Source organism: Lactuca serriola, chromosome 1, assembly GCF_051521515.1.
Source record: "Lactuca serriola cultivar US96UC23 chromosome 1, Lser_US96UC23_V15, whole genome shotgun sequence".
In the NCBI taxonomy this organism is placed as follows: Eukaryota; Viridiplantae; Streptophyta; class Magnoliopsida; order Asterales; family Asteraceae; genus Lactuca; species Lactuca serriola.
In genome coordinates this window covers 167,166,279-167,174,836 of record NC_136408.1, presented here as the reverse complement: position 1 = coordinate 167,174,836, position 8,558 = coordinate 167,166,279, and the positions used below count along the sequence as shown (strand labels likewise).

The 8,558-nt window shown below is 37.1% G+C and overlaps 1 non-coding gene across 1 annotated transcript; it reads right to left on the bottom strand.

Moving 5' to 3' along the window:
* Positions 1 to 662: 662 nt before the first annotated feature.
* LOC145080725 (small nucleolar RNA R71) lies at positions 663 to 769 on the bottom strand. The gene has a single exon (XR_013695313.1). It is a non-coding gene; the product is annotated as a small nucleolar RNA R71 (small nucleolar RNA).
* Between the last annotated feature and the right edge of the window lie 7,789 nt (positions 770 to 8,558).

Below are 8,558 nucleotides of genomic sequence, written 5' to 3'. Positions count from 1 at the left end.
CCCTCTCCAAGTCATTCTTTGCAAGAGTGTTTGAAACTCCATTAGAGCTGCAACACTTGGGTCACTAAGCTTTCAAAGGTCAAGGAGTTCTTGTTATTCCTACATAACAAGTGAGGTAATGTTCCAAACCCTATTTTACACATGAATTTCGAAATTGGTATGCTAGTTATTAGGGTTTATGCATTGGATGATTATTTGCATGTATAACTTGAGAAAAACCTAGATCCAAAGCATTAGGGTTGCATGTACACCATAGTAATGTTGTAATGCTTAAAACCCATCAAGACATTGCCGACATTTTGATGGAAACATACACGAAGAGAATCCGAGAGAACACCGGTCCAGGTTTAGTGTAACCTGCAATTCATGCTACCGCACTGTTCGAGCTTACGGGACATATTCTTTCCGCACTTAAGGACGTTCCATTTTCTACGAAAGATCATGAGGATGCTTACAAACACCTTGATGAAGTAAATGACATCGCAAATTAATTCAACATTCCAAACGTTCCATGCGAGAAGGTGTTATTGATAATGCTTCCTTTCACATTCAGAAGAGCTGCTAAGGATTGGTTGAAGGCACTTACACCTGGTGCCATTACTACATGGGCACAAATGAATGAACAATTCTTAAAGCAATTTTTCCCAACATAAAAAGTGTCTAAAATCAAGAAGGCGATAACCAAATTTGAGCAAAAACCGGGTGAATCACTTTATGAAGCATGCGAACTTTACAAGGGATTACTTCGAAATTGCTCTCAAAATGATATTAATATGCAACACGAAGTATCAATCTTCTATGATGGGGTAAATGTGATTACAAGACAACACCTTGATTCTCAAGGACCTTTGATGAAGAAAAATCTTGCTAATATCAATGAGCTAATTGAAGAGTTTTCTAAGCATTCGCGTGAGTATAATAATTTTCGAAATGATAGGGCTAAAGGAATTGAGAGTGGCACTTCTGAGGACATGTCATCTGTGTTAGTTATGTTAAATAATATGGATCGAAGAATGAAGAAGATGGACAAATCCATACATGCTATTCGTATGGGTTGTGAAAAATTCAATTGTATACATTTGACAAAAGATTGTAATTTGGATGAGAACGGGAATAAGAAAGCTCAAGTATGATACTCAAGTGGATATCGTTACGATGAAGATTGGAGGGAGCCAAAGAAAGAATGGTTGCCATATGAGGAATACAAAAAGCAAAAAGAAGAGAAATACAGGCAAACAGGCCAATGCTCGTACCAAAAAGATCAACCACAACCTGAAAAGAAAGTGGATTTAGAATCCATGCTTACTAGATTCATGGAAGCTTCAGAAAAAACGACATGATGAGACAGATGCGGCAATAATAGACCAACACGTTTTAATGAGAGATCAGCAAGCTTTACTTAGAAATCATCAAGCATGGATCCAAAATATCGAAGCTTAAATTGGTCAATTAACTACATTGGTTAATGAAAGATTATCTCCACAAATTGTCGAGTAAAAGCCACAACCGCATGTCATAGCCATCGACACTAAAGAAGATACTATTGATGAGTTCATAGAAGCCCTAGAACAAGAGCAAATCAGCCTGAACCAAAGCAGAAGAATTCAAACGTTGAAGACAAAATTCTTGCACAATCCTCGACATCACGACGTGGAGATTCAATCTCCACGACATGCACACAGCCTGAAAAGAAAAATCAATCTGGCGTTCAAGCGTTGGGTTAATTTCGTGAGAAAATAGAGATGAGGGAAGAGACAACAAAATAATAGAGTCTTAGAAGGGTCTCAAAACATGTATATATTTAGTTGCATTCCACTTGCGTAGAAGACTTAATGCGCAACTGCATTCTATGAAGACCAGTTTCCACGACGTGGCCCATCGTTCCATGTCGTGACTTTGGAAGCCATTGCGATTTCGAAACGATTTACATCGACAACAGGACGTGAATCACCATAACACTTCATGGCAAGGGAAATGAGGGAAAATAGAGATGAGGGAAGAGACAAGAAAATAAGCGTTGGGTTAATTTCGTGAGAAAATAGAGATGAGGGAAGAGACAAGAAAATAATAGAGTCTTAAAAGGGTCTCAAAACATGTATATATTTAGTTGCATTCAACTTGTAAAGAAGACTTAATGCGCAATTGCATTCTATGAAGACCAGTTTCCACGACATGGCCCATCATTCCACGTCGTGACTTTGGAAGCCATCGCAATTTCGAAAGGATTTACATTGACAACACGACGTGAATCACCATAACATGTCATGGCAAGGGAAATGGCTTTTTAACTCTCTCTTCCAAATTTATAATGTGACGTATGCTTTCCCACATTGAGATTCTAAGCTCTGAAGATTTTATGCACCATATTTGTTGAAGATTCAAGTATTTGATTAGCATTCTGTCGGCATATTCACATATATCAAAAGATCCAAGTTTCATTCACATATTGAAGGTGTTCAAGTTATCCACACATTCAGAAACGATCTTATCACTACTACCCTAGGGGAGTCTGTTCCTTTTTCTTCTTTTGTTGCTTTTAAATTATTTTAAACATACAATGAGGCCATTGTATGTAATAAGTGTGGGGTAGGGGGTCGAAAAGTTAAATTGCTAGAAAATTTTAAAAAATTTAAAATTTAGAACTAAATTTAGAAATAGATTTGAAATAATAATCTACAAATTGAATCTATTAGAAGTTTAAACTTAAGTTGCAAGTGTTATATGGAATGATTCAATACGAGCTCAAATGTTTAATTGAGCCAACATACATTATAGTATATTTGTATCTTCCTAATTTTTAGTGAAAAGTCATGAGATATGAAAGATAATTTGGTAGATTACATGGCATAAAAAGTTTTGCAACCTGCACCTGAAATCCATCCATGAGAGCTTATGTAGTCATTGCACTTATACTAATACCTATAATCAATAAAGGTTGAAGTTAAGCTCCCTTGCTAAAGTATGTAGGATTTAAGAAAAAAAAGTGAGTTAGAAAAAAGAAAGAAAATTACCAAAAATTTGTAATAATTTTGGAGCTATCAAGTATGAACATCAAATATCAAAATTCTGATAAATCAAAAAGTTAAAGATACCAAAAAAACGAAATAGTGGTGAATTCAATGAAATTAGCGATCAATTATTCAAAGAAGTGAAGAATTCCAAAGAGCTCTATTGTGGTATCAAAAGTAGTAATTTTTCTTGATTATGTATGCTTGGGTAGCTTAACCAAAAATACATTGAGGTTAAGAAAGATTTCTAAGGATTGATTTGGAGGGTTGCAGAAATTCGTGTCGTATAAGCTAAGGGGTGAAGGTTCACATGGATTGTGAGTATTTAGGATTGGGAAGTTATTATGATTTTAGACACAAATATAAGGTCTTGGTATATGTTTGAGTTCAAATGGATTGTCTGATGTGATGTTGGTTATGAAAGTTTGACTTAAAATAAGTTAGTTTTTCTTGAGTGTAAGCAAATGATAAGTGTGGGGTATTTGATATTGCCATATTTATACACATTTTAGGCAATATTTTAATACGTTTTTATTAATATTTTGGTTATTTGCAAAGATATATGATACTTATGAGATTAAATCATATTTTGCAGCCAAAAGGAACAATCTTGAAGAATAACGAACCTTATTGACAAGAAGTGGAACTTTGGAGGATTGAAGAATTAAAAGAAGAAAAGTCATTGTGAAAAGCCCATATCATGACGTGGACATCATTTACACGACGTGGAGTGATTGTTCTAGAAGATAAGCGCACGGAAAGTCAGAGTCCTTGGCCGATAAGGATTTATCTCAAGTACACGATGTGAAATTCCTATTAATGTCGTAACGTGCGAAAATTCCCAAAACTATATATACTCATTTACTTTCATGATTTAAAGAGGCTTAGAAGATTTTTAGAGAGATTTCTGATTGTTCAGAAAAAATGAGATCTAACATTCATTGAAGGATATTTAACTGAAGATCAAGAGATTGAAGATAATATCCATCATCTTAGTTTTGTACACTATGATTATTTCTTTTCTTATTGGATTTATGTTTGTATTATCAGCCATGAGTAGTTGAGTCTAGTAGCTTCCATTTAGATAGATCAAGCTTTAACTCTATGGTTTAGTTTATCGATTTATAGATTTTAATTGTTGGTTATGAGCTTGTGTTTGATTATCTCTATCTAGCATGTTAATATGTGATACTTTAATTGCTTGAATTCAGGTTCTTTGTAGCTCAGTGAACATTAAATTACATGAACTTGTTACCTAGTAGTTTAGTAACCATTAAATTGCTAGAGATATGATCGACCTAATCTTAGACAAGTAATAAAAGTAACTAATTTAGCTGTGCTGGAGAACATAAATTGTAAGCACAATTTTGTTTCTTTAGATCAATCTTACATAGCTTATCTATAATTTATAATTGATTATGTGTGTAACAACCCGTTATTTCCGGGCATTATAAATCGAGTCTTGTAACCTCTTTGGAATGTAATAGGAATATCATCGATAAACGAATTATTCAAAAGCTCTGATTGGAGTACACTATGTAGTAGATATCGTCTTAAGGTTTCCAAATATATAAAGAACACTAAAATCCGAGTTATGACGAAGAAGTTATGACCATTCTAAGATTTCCGACAAAACCGACAACACCGATTAAACGGAAAACGCAAAGTTTCAATATGATAGCATTTAGCCTTAGGTATCTAAATGAAAGTTATAGATAACATTAAACCGTGAGCGTACACAAAAAGAACGTCCAAATCTGACTTCGTATGAGGAAGTTATGATTTTTCCAAGATCCGAATATAGCAGTAGACAGCTAAAAACTCGAATCGAAGATCGAGCGACTTTTGGCCGGAATGACCTAAACGAGAATCGAAGGTCTCGACAATGGTATTTCAGCGGTAAAAAGTCTGGCAAAAACCGACATTAGGTAAAGAAGTTATGAATTTTCAAAGAAATTCCTTAAACACGATGAGTTATAAAATAAATAATAAAAATTATTTTGGAATTTGCCAACGGAGTCTATACGAAAGTTGTAGAGCGTAGTCTCACCTACGCGTGGATATAAAGACCGTCGAAAACGGAGTTCGTATGAAGAAGATATGAATTTTTGAAGTTTATTAAATAAATTATATATTTATTTAAATCAAAATTTCGGACCTTATCCGAAGAGGAGTCAGCGTCCTCATCCGGGTACGCGCTGCGTACCCCTGTACGCCCCGCGTACCCGAGAGACTTGGCCTCTGATCGTCCACGTCGCCCTATCCGATCCATCCGACCCGTCCGAAGTACCCGACCCGTCCGACCCGCTGTCCCGTCCGACCCGCCGTCCCATCCGACCCGCGTACCCAGCAACCCGTCCCATCCGAAGCCGAGGCAGTCGAGGCTTCGGTCATGCATGACGTACGCGTACGCGCTGCATACGGGCGTACGCCCCGCGTTCGGAGGCGGTTCAGCCTTCCTATAAATAGGATGCGAGGGCTTCCGAGAAAAATGCTCATTTCTCTCCTCTCTCTCACAATCTTGCCTCGTTTTCCGTGCCCGTTCAAACCCGAAGCTCTGGTCTTTTTGCTCAAGTCCCGAGGGTCGATTTTACTCCCGAGATTCCCGAGAATCCCGAGGAAAATCCGTTTCCCGAGACGAAACTCTGTCCGGTTTTCCATCTCGCTATCTTCAAACTATCAGGTGAGTTCATACCCCTGGAAGCACACTTTAAATGCATTTTTAAATGCTTTTTATACTCTTTTAGGGGGGGGGGGGATACAAGTAAACACACGACTAAAATCGTGTGAAACATCGATCTTTTTATATACTTTTCATACTGTTGTCTTAACTGTCTCATGAGGTCATTATCATGCAACACACCTCACAACACAACTTTACCCTCTTGGGATACAATATGTTTATAAATAAAAATATGTTTTATTTATACGTTTGCATACAAATACATCATATCAAGGGTAACATTCTTTACTAAATCATTTTATGCATTCAAAGAACTTATGATTTATGCTTTGTCAAACATTGTGAAAAAGGATAAACTTTGCATACAAACTACTACTTTAATACAGACTTAGTTGAGAATCCATGAGACGTGTACATCTTCAAACACTGCCTTTTTGATAAAAGGTATCGCTACAAGTCCTGTCTATAACCAGAATCTCCCGTTCGGAGAACGTGTCAAATGTGTATAGATCTATATGGGAAGTCATGATCCCGCGCCCCGACTGTTAGCTACAGTCCGTCTTTTGGGGTGACAGTTGTCATAACGCTACGACGCCTGAAGAACGTCGCTACAGGCATATTATGTTTAGTATGGTTATAAAACTCATCGGATATACAATTATTATGGTATTATGCTTTTATGAACGAGTAGCTATTAAAACTATTCTTCATCTAACAAGTGCGAATCTTCGTATAGCTTTACTATGTAAAACTATGACACAACTTACAAGCACGTCGTTTGCTTGCGATTTTCGGTCTTAGAGACTGCCAGTCATGTCAGGAAAATAAGGGTTTTTCCTGTATACAACTCAAACAACTAATAGGAAAATAAGGGATTTTCTCGGTACAATTAGTTGCAACTTATGCATTTCATACTTTTATAAGAAAATAAGGGTTTTTCTTGGAAAACACAACAAATCATATCTCAACTATTAGGGAAAATATGGGATTTTCTGGATCAAATACATTCATTTTCAACACACGAATCATAACTCATTACAATTGAAATACTACATTTTCTGGAAAACATACAAACACTTTCGAATGGCATACATTTTCTCAAAACACCACTTATGAACTCACCAACTTAAATGTTGACACTTTTTCTTTGAAATAACTTGTATTCTCAGGAAACCGCTAGACCAGGTAGCAACTACTTCTGAAGACTAATGCGCTGGCGTTAGTAACATATTTTGGATCACCATTTTGTATTTGATTTCTTTTGCAAACATGTAACATATACAATCATGTAAAATTTTCAAATATATTTATATTATGGTGGTGTGTACTTTCCTTTCTATGAACTGTTATGATACTGAATATGACGTCCTCCGCCCCCAAACGTTTCCGCCGTTCTGGTTTGGGGTGGTGACAGATTGGTATCAGAGCATCGTTTATAGTGAATTAAGTATATCAAAACCATTTTTGGTATACAACTATAAACTCAACTGGACAAAAACACTCTGAGAAGAGTCATACTTTTGAAATTAAATTTATTTAGTTTTTGTAAAGTAAGCATGCATTCATTTCGTACTAATAACAGTTTCACATCGGACTATCTTAGAAGTATTATAAATAAGTTGTGCAGTGCAGGTACGCCTTGGGACATGTAATCGGAACTGGGAAGGATATAGCCTGATCAACTATATTTGTCCGAGAGCCGACTAACGTGTGCCGAGGGGTGTCTGCAGTGGACAACAAATTTTAAAACTTACCAAACCGTTACTAGAATCAAACACAAGAATTTAAATACTATAGGAGTATTTGCTATCTAAACTAATTTAACTTACATGTTTTGCATGTTTCGACTTTATTCAATTCTTATGACCCTATTTCTCGTACAGTCAAATGGCTGGATTTCACCACCCCAATGACCCCTACTTTCCCAACCAAGGCAACGGAGGATGGATCGAAGATGATCCCGAAGAGGATGAGGAACCCATAGAAGTGGGTGATGACTCCGGTACTGACTCAGAGCCGGAAGTGATCGATCCACCACCCATTCAACCTCCTGTCCATGTGAGGAACTTCCAAGGACCCACTCCCGTCTGGGGGAGTCACCTCCATCATTGGAGCCAACAACAAGGCATACGCTCTCCCTACGGCATGTGTCGGGATTTCTATGATGTTCGCGGTGGAAGCTCGGCTGATCGAGCACTCCCAGTAATGGTGGGTAAGTTAGCCAATCAGTCCTATCAATCCGGAGTTCAAGCAAGCCGACTCCGGGATGTCAACGTGGAAGTGCAGGTTCACACTTCTGACATCCGTAGGCTGGACAAGATACAAGATTATGCTCAACTCCAGTCTGAGGCATTTCAGGCACAGATGATTGCAGCCCTAGCCGAATTAAGGGAGCAACAAGCCGCTTTTGATCGGCGCCTAATGGAATCGAAGCAATCAGATGCAGAGTCAAGCTCCAAGCGCAACCTACGTCGCAAATAGTGCCTGCCAGGATTTCAAATTTTGTTATAAATTAGGACTTCGGATAAGAGTATTCTTTTCTTTAAAACTTTCTGTAATCGGAGACCTTTAGAAAGGTCAAAAAGTTTTGTCTAAACTCGGATGTAACACAACTATATGTTTAATATATATAGGGCATATCTCTTTCTTGTTTTAATCATGTGTAGTCCGTTCAATTCATAAGTGCATCCATTCAAACGTTATTAATAAATCAAGCTCAAAACCCAGTGTTGGTCAAACCAAATTCTTAATCTATTTTAGATAGTTAACTCAATAACATTCAACTCGCAACCACCGAAACTTATAATATCTCATTTTTTTTCTTTTGGCAGCGCAATGCCTCCTCGTAGATCAGCACATACCAACGC